Source organism: Vigna radiata, chromosome 5 (genome assembly GCF_000741045.1).
Source record: "Vigna radiata var. radiata cultivar VC1973A chromosome 5, Vradiata_ver6, whole genome shotgun sequence".
NCBI lineage: Eukaryota > Viridiplantae > Streptophyta > Magnoliopsida > Fabales > Fabaceae > Vigna > Vigna radiata.
In genome coordinates, this window is record NC_028355.1 from 6,258,993 (window position 1) to 6,270,722 (window position 11,730).

Consider the following 11,730-nt stretch of genomic DNA (forward strand, 5'->3'; position numbering starts at 1 on the left):
TGATTGCGTGGCTTAATGATTAATGAATGTGCTTGACTACACAAGACTTATATATATATATATATATATATATATACTATTGACGTTCAAGTAAAATAACCTTGATCTATCTTAATAAAATATAAACCTCTTTATAAAACATATCTAACTTGAGCGTCAGAGTGTTTTTTGTAGGTCAACCACCCATTGGAGGATTGTGTTCTCAGAAAAGACTAAAACGATTGGAAGAGAACAAAGAAGAAAAGTCAACCGACCCTCGGACCAATTCCACCGAAAATATCATATTGGTTTTTTAAGCGATTATTCAAACTTAAAACATTACTCAATAGAGTTACTTAGTCCCTCCTTTTATATTTAGAAGGTATAATACTATTTTTGGTTCATAAAAACACATTTATTAAGAAACAGCTAAATTCGATCCTTCGCAGCATAGTAAATGGCCTTTGTTTTATTTTCCTACAAAGCCCTCTTAGATATCCATCGGCTCAACATGTCCAAACATTCTTCCGGTTTGTACGTCGGAGCATTGTGGCCCGCACCCTGAAATTATTGGAATAAAAAATAATAAAACAAAAAGCTACCATAGATTTACAGACACTATACATATATATATATATATATATATATATATATATATATATATATATATATGAGGCACAAGTGTAACAAGGAGAAAGAGATACTTGCCTTCACAGTTGCAAATGTCATCTGATTGGAGTAAGTCCTTGTGTATCTACATGCAGGAAACACAAATATTAACTACAATATTTAATTATTATTTTTATATATATTAAGCATGGTTAGATATAACTACATTCTTCGTCTGCATGGTATTGTTCGAAGACAATTCACTAAGAGATATGGTTCAAATTATGGTAAGAAAAAAAGAAAGTTATAAAATTATACCCTGCAACTTGGCCATTTGAATTCCATGGCCTCCAATCATCAACAATTGAGTAGTTTAATGATCTTATCCATTCTTGAGTTCCCAAGAAAGGAGCAATCAAGTCATGATCGCCACTGTTATTTGCCACAAGAAATTTGAATTATAGTTAATTTGTTGTATACATGAGAGCATAAAGAAGGAACATTGACCTGTATATTAGTGAACGATAGCCTTTTCTACTAAGATTTGCGTGATATTCAACACTGCTTGAAATATCGATCTTGAAACGTTCATCATGATAACAACGAATCCATGTTTCTATACTTCCCTACAATACATACATTTGTAATTGTTATATAATGTAGTTAGCATGTGTAAAGGAAAACCAAAACCAGTGAGTTGTATGAACTCACCTTGCGAACATTAAGTGCAGTTCGAACATTATCATCATTTGCCCAATAAGCACATAAGAATGATGTATAACTCTATAATGGAAAGGAAGCAAACATCATTGCCAAATACAAGGAAAGGAAACAGTAATTAGAGAACATATTGTAATAATTAAGGCATGAACATTACCGGACATTTTACATTTGGCAGTTCGAGATCAGTTTTCAAGAAATGCTTTCCAGAAAATTTCTCATTTAGGGATCTTCTCAAAGGAGGTAGATAATGATCGAACTCACACAACGGCTCCAAAAGATTGTAATAAGAAAGTCCTGATACAAGCTGTGGCAATGAAATGTTAGCATTATTTTAATTATAAAATAAATATTATAGCATTTTAAGTTTCTATTTTTAAGGAACATAACCATTAAATCATTATTTTTATCCTTTATGACTACATACAGGTTATGGAGCAGTTATTATATTGTTTGAACGTAAAGTGCAGCCCATTATTTTTGAACGGCCAGACTTTATATAAAGGGAATGAATTACTCTCAGTTTTGATCACTAAACCTACTCCTCTATTTAGAAGAACACACCATCGAGTTTTGAGTGAGTTAAGGTTTAAAAAACAAAGTTGTCTTTGTGTTGGGATTACACAATTGCAATGGCAGGAGGTATGTACATTATTGCACATTATTCTTCATATTTTTGTTTTCGTTGTTCTTTATCTGAATGTGTTACTGTGATAATAATATAACATGTTTAGATCAATTTTATACTCTGCTATTTTATCATTCTTGCTTCCATTGTTCTTCATCTGAATGTGTTATTGTGATGTTAATATAACATGTTTAAATCAATTTTACTCTGCTCTATTAGTATCATTTGGTATCAGAGCCTCTTCATTCCTCTGCCTTGCATGTTTTCGTTGATTTGGATTTTTGATTTATGGGCTTTATTATTTTGATGCTTTTAATCCAAACAAAATTCCCAAATTAACGTTAAACCTTATTACAATTTTTTTTATAATCTTAAACGGAGCTTTTATATTTAAAAGCGAAAACAAAATTGAAACTGGATCCAGAGGATCCGTCTAAAGCCGATGAACAATTTCTGTCTGTTCGTTTTTTATTTCTTTCACGTTTCAGGATTTTGAAAATCCTTTTGTTTTTCTTCATCTCTTTAATATAAAGAGGAAACTTTGTTTCTGCATCTCAGTTTTTGGGTCGATTCATGACCTGTTTCAGTATTGTTACTTTTCAACCCTGCGTGTCTCTCATCATCTTTTCCCTCTAGGAAATTTGCAGACTTTGTAAAAGACAATTAATCTTTGAACGTGATATATATATATATATATATATATATATATATATATATATGTTTTAATGTCTTTCGATTAATAATTAATTATGTATATTTTATGGATATTATTTGTATGTATACATTTGTTGTTATACATGCAAATATGTGCATTATTATTAATATATTTGCATATTAAGAATTTTATGTAAATATTTATATTATTAATGTTTTAGTAGTAATATAGTTTTAATAGATTAAAGAGTAGCCACAACATCTTTAATAAATAAAATTGTATATAAAGTTTTGCTAAATGAGAAACATTAGTTGTAAATAATTATATGTAATATGATAAAATCTACCCACAAGAATTTTTTCATATTTATATGATTAATTAGGATAATATTAAATTATATTTCTTAATTTACCCACAGGAATTAAGAAAAGAAACATAATTGGATAGTTTTATCATTAAGAGAATGAGTCTAATTCAATAAGACTTTAGCCCACTGGCAAGTTTTATGTTAATAGATTCATTAGTATGGACATGTTTTGCATTGGTAAAACATGACATTTATTTTAGTCTCAAATTATACAGTAAGCATGTAATTTTGAATTTGCAGTTTTTCAATATGTGAATTTTTCTGATATCAAGTGTGGTTTTCCCGAGTTGAAAGGAGATAATTATAATGTTTGGAAGGAGAGAGTTCTTCTTCATTTAGGTTGCATGGACATTGACTATGCTATTAGAAAACCAGAACCACCGGGTATTAATGAGACCAACACTCAAGATGCCATTGATCTTTATGAAAAATGGGAGAGGTCAAATCGTCTCTCCTTTACGTTCATAAAAACCAACATTTCCGTTGGGATCCGAGGTTCAGTTGACCAGTATGAAAATGTCAAAGACTTACTAAGGGCTATTGATGAGCAGTTTACGACATCCAATAAATCTCTTGCCAGCACCCTTATAATGCAGTTTTCATCATTAAAGCTCACCAGAATTAAGGGAGTGTGTGATCATATCATGCGCATTAGGGACATTGTGGCTCAACTAAAAGCTTTGGAAGTTACCATGTCTGATTCTTTCCTGGTACACTATATTTTGTGCACTTTGCCTCACCATTATGCCCCCTTCAAAATCTCTTACAACACACATAAATATAAATGATCTATTAATGAATTATTGACCATGTGTGTTCAAGAAGAAGAAAGGCTATTAATAGAAGAAAGGTGAACTTGACTACTTCTTTTGAGAATAAGAAGAACCAAGTTAATAAGAAGGGAAAGATTCCTGCTAAGCCAATTATTAAGAAGGAGCCCAACTGTTTCTTTTGTAAAAAGAAAGGACACATGAAGAAAGACTGCTTAAAATTTAAGAATTGACTTGATAAGAAAGATTCTCCATTTTCTTTTGTCTGTTATGAATCTAATTTGACTAGTTTTAATCCTAACACATGGTGGATTGATTTTGGTTCTACAATCCATGTTTCTAATACCTTACCGGGTATGCAAAACCTAAGGAGGCCAGTGGGAAGTGAGCAATATATCTACTTAGGGAGTAAGATGAGTTCACATGTGGAGGCCATTGAAACGTGCAATTTAGTTTTAAATAGTGGTTTTGGTTTGCATTTGGAAAAGACATTTTATGTTCCTTGTTTTTCTAAGAATTTGATTTCTGTTTCACAACTTATACCTTTGGATTTTTCATTTAATTTTTTAGATTTTGGTTTTCCCTTAGTGAATAAATCCAAAGTTTTTTGTTTTGGTAAATTGTGTGATGGTCTTTATTCCATTATTTTGCAAAACGATATCGCTTATGATTCTATGCACATTACTACCGGGTTAAAAAGATGTGTTATGAATGAGAATTCTTCTGTTTTATGGCACCGTAGATTGTGACACATCTCCATTGAGAGAATTAAGCGATTAGTCAATGAAGGAGTACTTAGTACTTTGGATTTTACTGATTTTGAGACTTGCGTGGATTGCATAAAAGCTAAGCAAACTAACAAGTCTAAAAGAGGTGCTAAGAGGAGTTCAAGTTTACTAGAAATTATTCATACAGATATTTGTTGTCCGGATATGGACGCAAGTAGTCCGAAATACTTCATCACCTTTATAGATGACTACTCACATTATATGTATCTCTACTTACTTCATCCTAAGGATGAAGCTTTGGATTCCTTTAAAATTTTTAAGGCTGAAGTTGAGCTACAATACGGAAAACAAATCAAAATTGTGAGATCAGATAGGTGGAGAGTATTATGGTAGATACACGGAGAATGGACAAGCACCTGGTCCGTTTGTGAAGTTTCTTCAAGAACATGGAATTGTTGCCCAATACACTATGCCTGGTTCTCTAAATCAGAATGGCGTGGCAGAAAGAAGGAACAGAACTTTAATGGACATGGTGAGAAGTGTGAGGAGTAATTCAAAAATTCCTCAATTCTTGTGGACTGAAGCACTAAAGACGGCTGCGTATATATACCAAAGGGTCAGTGGAGTAAGATTTGTTTCCTTGTTTTATATGTGGATGATATTTTGCTTGCAACCAACAATAAGGGTTTGCTATATGAAGTGAAACAATTTCTCTCAAAGAACTTTGGCATGAAGGATATGGGAGAGGCATCGTATGTCATTGGCATTAAGATCCATAGGGAAGGATCTCGAGGCAATTTGGATTTGTCTCAAGAGACCTATATCAACAAAGTTTTAGAGAGGTTTAACATGAAGAATTGTTCACTAAGTGTATCTCCCATCGTGAAGGGTGATAAACTCAATTTGAATCAATGTTCAAAAAATTATTTTGAGTGGGAACACATGAAGAATATTCCATATGCTTCAGCAATTGGAGGCCTTATGTATGCACAGGTTTGCACTAGACCTGACATTGCATATGTTGTTGGAGTTTTGGGAAGATATCAAAGTAATCTAGGTGTTGACCACTGGAATGCTGCAAAGAAGGTAATGAGATATCTTCAAGGGACAAAAGATTACATGCTTATATATAGACGAACTGAATGTTTGGAAGTGATTGGCTACTCCGATTCAGACTATGATGGCTACGTTGATTCATGAAAGTCAACATCTGGTTACATTTTTTATGCCAGTTGATGGAGCTGTATCTTGGAGAAGTGCCAAGCAGACATTAACTGCTACTTCTACTATGGAAGCTGAGTTCATTTCTTGTTTTGAGGCTACCTCGCATGGTGTATGGTTAAAGAGTTTCATTTATGGGCTTGGAGTTGTGGACTCTATTTATAGGCCATTAAAGTTGTACTGTGACAACTCTGTTGCGGTGTTTATGGCTAAGAACAATAAAGTGGATGTCGAAGTAAGCACATTGACATCAAATACTTAGCCATCAGAGAACATGTTAAGGAAAAGAAAGTGGTCATTGAACACGTAAGCACTGAGTTGATGATTGTTGATCCTTTAACTAAAGGCATGCCACTAAAGAATTTTAAGAATCATGTAGTGCAAATGGGATTTGGTTCCATGATGTAATTTCATTATCAGTACATTTGTTATTTTCAATGAAACTCTTATTCAGTTTGATGTTTTTCTCATATGTTTTTGTGCACATTTATTTTGAGAAGATATCATTTAGTTTTGATCTAGCATAAACATATGGTTTATGTATTAAGTTGAGAGCTAATGTTGATAGAAATATATATTGTGGTACATGGAAGATAACACTCACTATCAAAGGACCTATCGCCATGACTCGTATATATTTTGTCACTTATTGTGGTTAATAATTGGCTAAATGGACCAAGTGGGAGAATGTTAGCATTATTTTAATTATAGAATAAATATTGTAGCATTTTAAGTTTCTATTTTTAAGGAACATAAAGTGGTCCATTAAGCCATTATTTTTATTCTTCATGACTGCATAGAGGTTATGGAGCAGTTATTATATTGTTTGAAGGTAAAGCCCAACCTATTATTTTTGAACCTGTGATGGCCAGACTTTATATAAAGGAAATGAGTTACTCTCAGTTTTGATCACTAAGCCTACTCCTCTATTCAGAAAAACACACCATTAAGTTTTGAGTGAGTTAAGGTTTAGAAAACAAAGTTGTCTCTATGTTGGGATTACGAAATTGCAATGGCAGAAGGTATGCACATTATTGCACATTAGTCTTAATCTGAATGTGTTACTATGATAATAATATAACATGTTTAGATCAATTTTATTTTATTATGTTTTTATCATGAAATTCTTAAATTGGATACAGTTTTCTAAGAGTTACAAGAAAACTTAAATTCTCTTAGAACCATAAGTAAATAATAGATAAATCTAGAAATTGAAACTATATAATTCTAGATATAATTCTAGATAGTTCTAAAAGTTAAGAAAGCATAAAATAATCTAAAATTGTAAAAGTGTCGATCCAACATATATAAAATAGAAAATAGATAAAAAGTAATATAAATTGACTGTGATGTGGTTTTGTGTGATATTGTTTGATATCACTTGGTGGTGATGTGATTTCGTGTGATGTAGTGTAGTATCACTTGGTGGTAATGTGTTATGGTGTTTCACAAATGTGATGTAATTTCGTGGATTGGAATGGATTATTTGAATAGTGTGGGTGAGTGCAAATTTTGTTTACTATCTTATACTATTTTCTGGTTAGCTCATTTTTGTTTATTTGTGTTTGTGTGATAATCTTATAACCCGTATCATTATATGGAAGATGATGTTATGGATCATGTTGATACTATTTTTAGAGTGAAAAGTCGCGTGGGGAAATCTTATGAAGAAATTTTGAAATATATTTAAAACAATAGTATATTAATTTGGAAATTTCTAAACATTATTATAAGATGTAGTTAGATTATTTGTTATTTTCACATTATTTTAATTATTTTTACAATAATAAATAGTATTTAATTTTTCATAGAATAGTATCAAAAGTCGTTTTTTTTAAGTTAATTAATTACACGTCACAGTCTGAAATATTAAAAAAATTATTCTAGAAAGATAAATAATAAATAAAACCTAAAATTGAAATAATAAGATAATTACAAAAGTTAAGAAGATCTAAAATAATCTAAAAAAATAATAGAATTAATGGTTCAAGTATATAAATAGGTAAAGCCACTTATTCTAACATACATGAAAGATGAATATAAACTCCTCCTCCTCCACATTATTCATTATTTGCAAAACTATTTGTTACAACTTATATTTACTACATTACACTAACATAATAACTACCTTTATTTTCTCTTAAAATTCTAATAGAAACAATAGTTGACCTTATGATTTTTTTTATTATTTCATTAAAAATTCTAGTCACCAAAATTTTATAAGAAAAGAAGGGATAGAAAAAAAAGAGAGAATGCATACCTTAATGAATGAGTCCATATCTTTATAGCATAATACATCTTCGGAGTCCACATCTATGTAGTTTCCTTTACAATTTTTTTGTAGTGACTATTAATAAATTAAGAGAATTCCTTAGTCTTTGATTTTTTTTTTTTTTATTGAGTACAATCCTTAAAAATAGAAATTCATGAATTATAATAAAATTAAATCACCTCATATAATTCATCAGAAATAAGTCCCACTCCATGAGCAAAAGGGATTTCATAGTTTCGGTCCCTTCTAGTTGTTATTGGATTCCCCAAAATGTATCCCTAAAGAAAAAACGCTTCATTGTGAGAAAAGAAGTTGTTATATAAAAATTCATCTTTTATTATTAAAAAATAAATAATTCTTTTCATTTGTTACACAATTCCTTTTTTAGCTTTTCTTGAGAATCTTTTTTCCAGCTTTTTCATGACGCATTCTACTATATTACAAAGAGTACCAAATTAAATAGGTCATCAATGGGATTTTGTTATTATAAAAAGAGTTCAAAATATAGATATTATATATATATATATATCTTTAAAAGAAAGTTTTGTACAGTTTAAAAAAAAATATTAATATTGATAAGCTTTGGATTAATGCTGTCAAAATGGGTTATCTGGGCCAATCCGGCCTAGTCCATCATGGATTGACCATTTAGTGAGTTAATCTAACCCGACTCATTTATTAGTAAACTGAAAAAATTTGAATTCGGTCCGCCCCACAAAGGTTGATAGGTTAAACGGGATGACTCAGTTATTCACTTAATTAAAAGTTTTTTTTAAGTCCAAAAGAAATTACAATTTTTTTAATTCAAATTTAAATAATTTCGTTCTAAAATGGTGTTAAACTCGAAAAACATTTCAAAATAAAAAATTAACATATAACTCAAATGTATCCAAAAATAAACCCAAAAGTAAGTTTATAATATTAATAATTTTTGTGTCATTTACCCATTTATTAGATTAGAGTCATGGATAAATTAATAATATTTTGCTTTTTTGAAACATCTTTTTCTTTATTCTCATTTATAATACATAAAAAAAATGTTAACTAATAATATTAAAATACAAAATAATAAATAATTAAATTAAATAGGTGAGTTGGTGAGTCAACTCGATTCACTTCTCTTCAACCGTGGTGGGTGATATTGATCTACAAATTCTAATTACATTTAGTTGATTTGACATATTGTATTAAAAAACGAGCGCAAATTAATTTTTTTTACCATGCTAAGTTAATATTTCTTATCCCATACTTTTTCTCATTTGTTATCCTAATACTATTTATTATTAGAATTGTTTATTTTGATGTCTAACTTCGTTTCACTAAATTTTCTTCAGATAATCCTAGAGCGAGAAAAAAGAATTTCTTTTTATTTCTTTCTCTCTTTTTTTTTTCTTGATTACAAAAGTTGAAGATATAGTATATTCTTTTATTAATATCTACATCATTGAGTCTTTATCAAAAGAAACTTTGGCTCATTGAACTTGGTCATTTTTGTGATCACCAAAACTAAAATTAAAACTTATTTTCCGTTTATTGTAATTAATGACTATTCAAAACCTTTTATCATTAATAATGGTAATTTTAATAAAGCTATTTTATGTTGTGGATGTATTTCATTATTTTAAGATTTTTGTCTATTAGTATTTTCAAAGCAATGTTATACTAAAATTAATGTTGAATCACGACTTACTTTTTAGAATGAGAGTGTTTTCTTTTTAAAATCATTCTTTTTAATATTTTTTTATCTTGTTATTGTTGATTATGAAGATATTTTTTTTTTTGTTTATACTACTTTGAATATCCATTTTAGTTTAACTTTTTATAGTTTCATCATAGTAGAAATAAACTTAAGTTTTTTTTCATAACAGTACAACAAAATCCGATATAAAAAAAATAATTAATCACGGACAAACTTAAATATTATTTTATAAATTAAAAAATGTTGATATCTAAGATATTCTTTATTATAAATAAAAAGTTATAATTGTTTTGTGATTTAAAGTGTATATTAAATTTTAACCTTAATTAATTACAAAAATTTTAACTATTAAAAAATTAGTGCTTAAATTAAATTTTTAATTTCAAATTATAAATAATTTAAAATAAAAAAATAATAAAAGTAACTAATGATAATTTTCCACGCACATACATTACAACTCTAATTTAAAAACATATAGCATGAAACAATAATTTAAAATGCTAACCTGTATATTTATCCTTGGTTGAAACCCTTCTTCATTAGCTGAAAGTTATGAAATTTGCTAATACGTAATTATAACAAACTACAGTAACTTAATGATATAAATTACATTTCAGAACGGTCTAATGATTGTTAATGGGAGGTTCTAATTTTTTAAAATAATTTAGAAACATTTTACCTTGTGCAATTTCTAGAACAATTGCTGGAACGGGAATGCCAGAATATGAATCACCAGCAATGTAAACTTCGTTTGACAAAAATTTTGGATGATCAATTAACCACTACAAACAATTAAACATGATTATGATTGACTAACAAATGTATTCTAAAATAAAGAAATAAAATTTGGATAAATACCTTCCTTAGAAATTGATGGACTTGATGAGCTAACAACTTATCACTACTTTGAGCAGCAAGTTCAGTTCTGGCATAAGTAAAGCCTGTAAAAACTGGCAAGTCTACATATATAATGTTACTAACCTACCAAGAAGACAAAAAAACCATAAGAAAGACTGAATTTCAAAGCAGAAAATGTATTTTTCCTTTTTTCTATATGAAATTTAAAAAAGTCATAAGTTTTTAATAAATATTTATTTTTTTACTGTAATTTTATCACAATGTAGACTTGAACCTTGTTCCATGATTGATTCCTGAGGATCAAGTTGGGTACACCTCCATTGTACTCCTCCCGTTTTATTGCAAGCGGACCTGTATCACCCATACAGAGTAAACATAGTTTTGCCTCTTTCTAAGCGCAAAATGAAAAGGAAAATAAACGGTGTTACCTATTTCAATAAAAATGCCACTTAGGCCTGAGCAACCAGGGCCACCGGTTAGCCAAAGGATGAGAGGATCTTCCTTAGGGTTGTTATCTGACTCAATGAAGTAATAAAATGTTTGGACATCTTATGATTCTCCCACTCCCACATACCTTTCATATAATCAAATGCTTTCAATCTCATAACCCAAAACTTAAAAGCATAAATAGGATTAGTATATAGTTAGCAATAAGAGTTGAAGTTACCCAGTTTCAAGAANAAAAGGAAGGNGTCCCTCGAATCCTGGAAGGAACTTCACTCTCGAGGCACAAGATGCAGGTTTAATGGAATACTGTGATAAAAGAAGTAGGAAAAGTAGAATACCACGCTGAANCAAATCTGAAGAAATGAGACTTGAGTTCAACTTTCCCATTTTTTATGCTCTTTTCTCAACCTTTTCTCTCATCACTCTCATGGTTTATATAGATGGAGCTAGCTTTTAGAACTTTCCTGGTGAGCCGAGAATTGAGATAAACGACAGAAACTGAATGTTCATGTAGGCCAATATGTGTATATTTCAATCCGTATATATTTTCCTTCAACTGCATGCATGCATGTTCATGTAGGCCAACCTGTCAATTCGATAAATCAAATCCAGTTTTTAAGCCAATCTAATGCATGCCTAAAAGTTGGATTCTTCAAAATATTAGACCATAAGATTTGATTTTACGCAGTTTTCAGCTTTTTTTTATTGGATTTTAGCTGGAGGTTTGATAATCAGTCACTTAATATATATAACTGCATGTTCATGTAGGGCAACCTG

At 29.9% G+C, this 11,730-nt stretch overlaps 1 pseudogene; it reads right to left on the reverse strand.

The window, feature by feature from the left end:
* Positions 1-278: 278 nt before the first annotated feature.
* Positions 279-11,438, reverse strand: LOC106760773 (annotated as a pseudogene).
* Between the last annotated feature and the right edge of the window lie 292 nt (positions 11,439-11,730).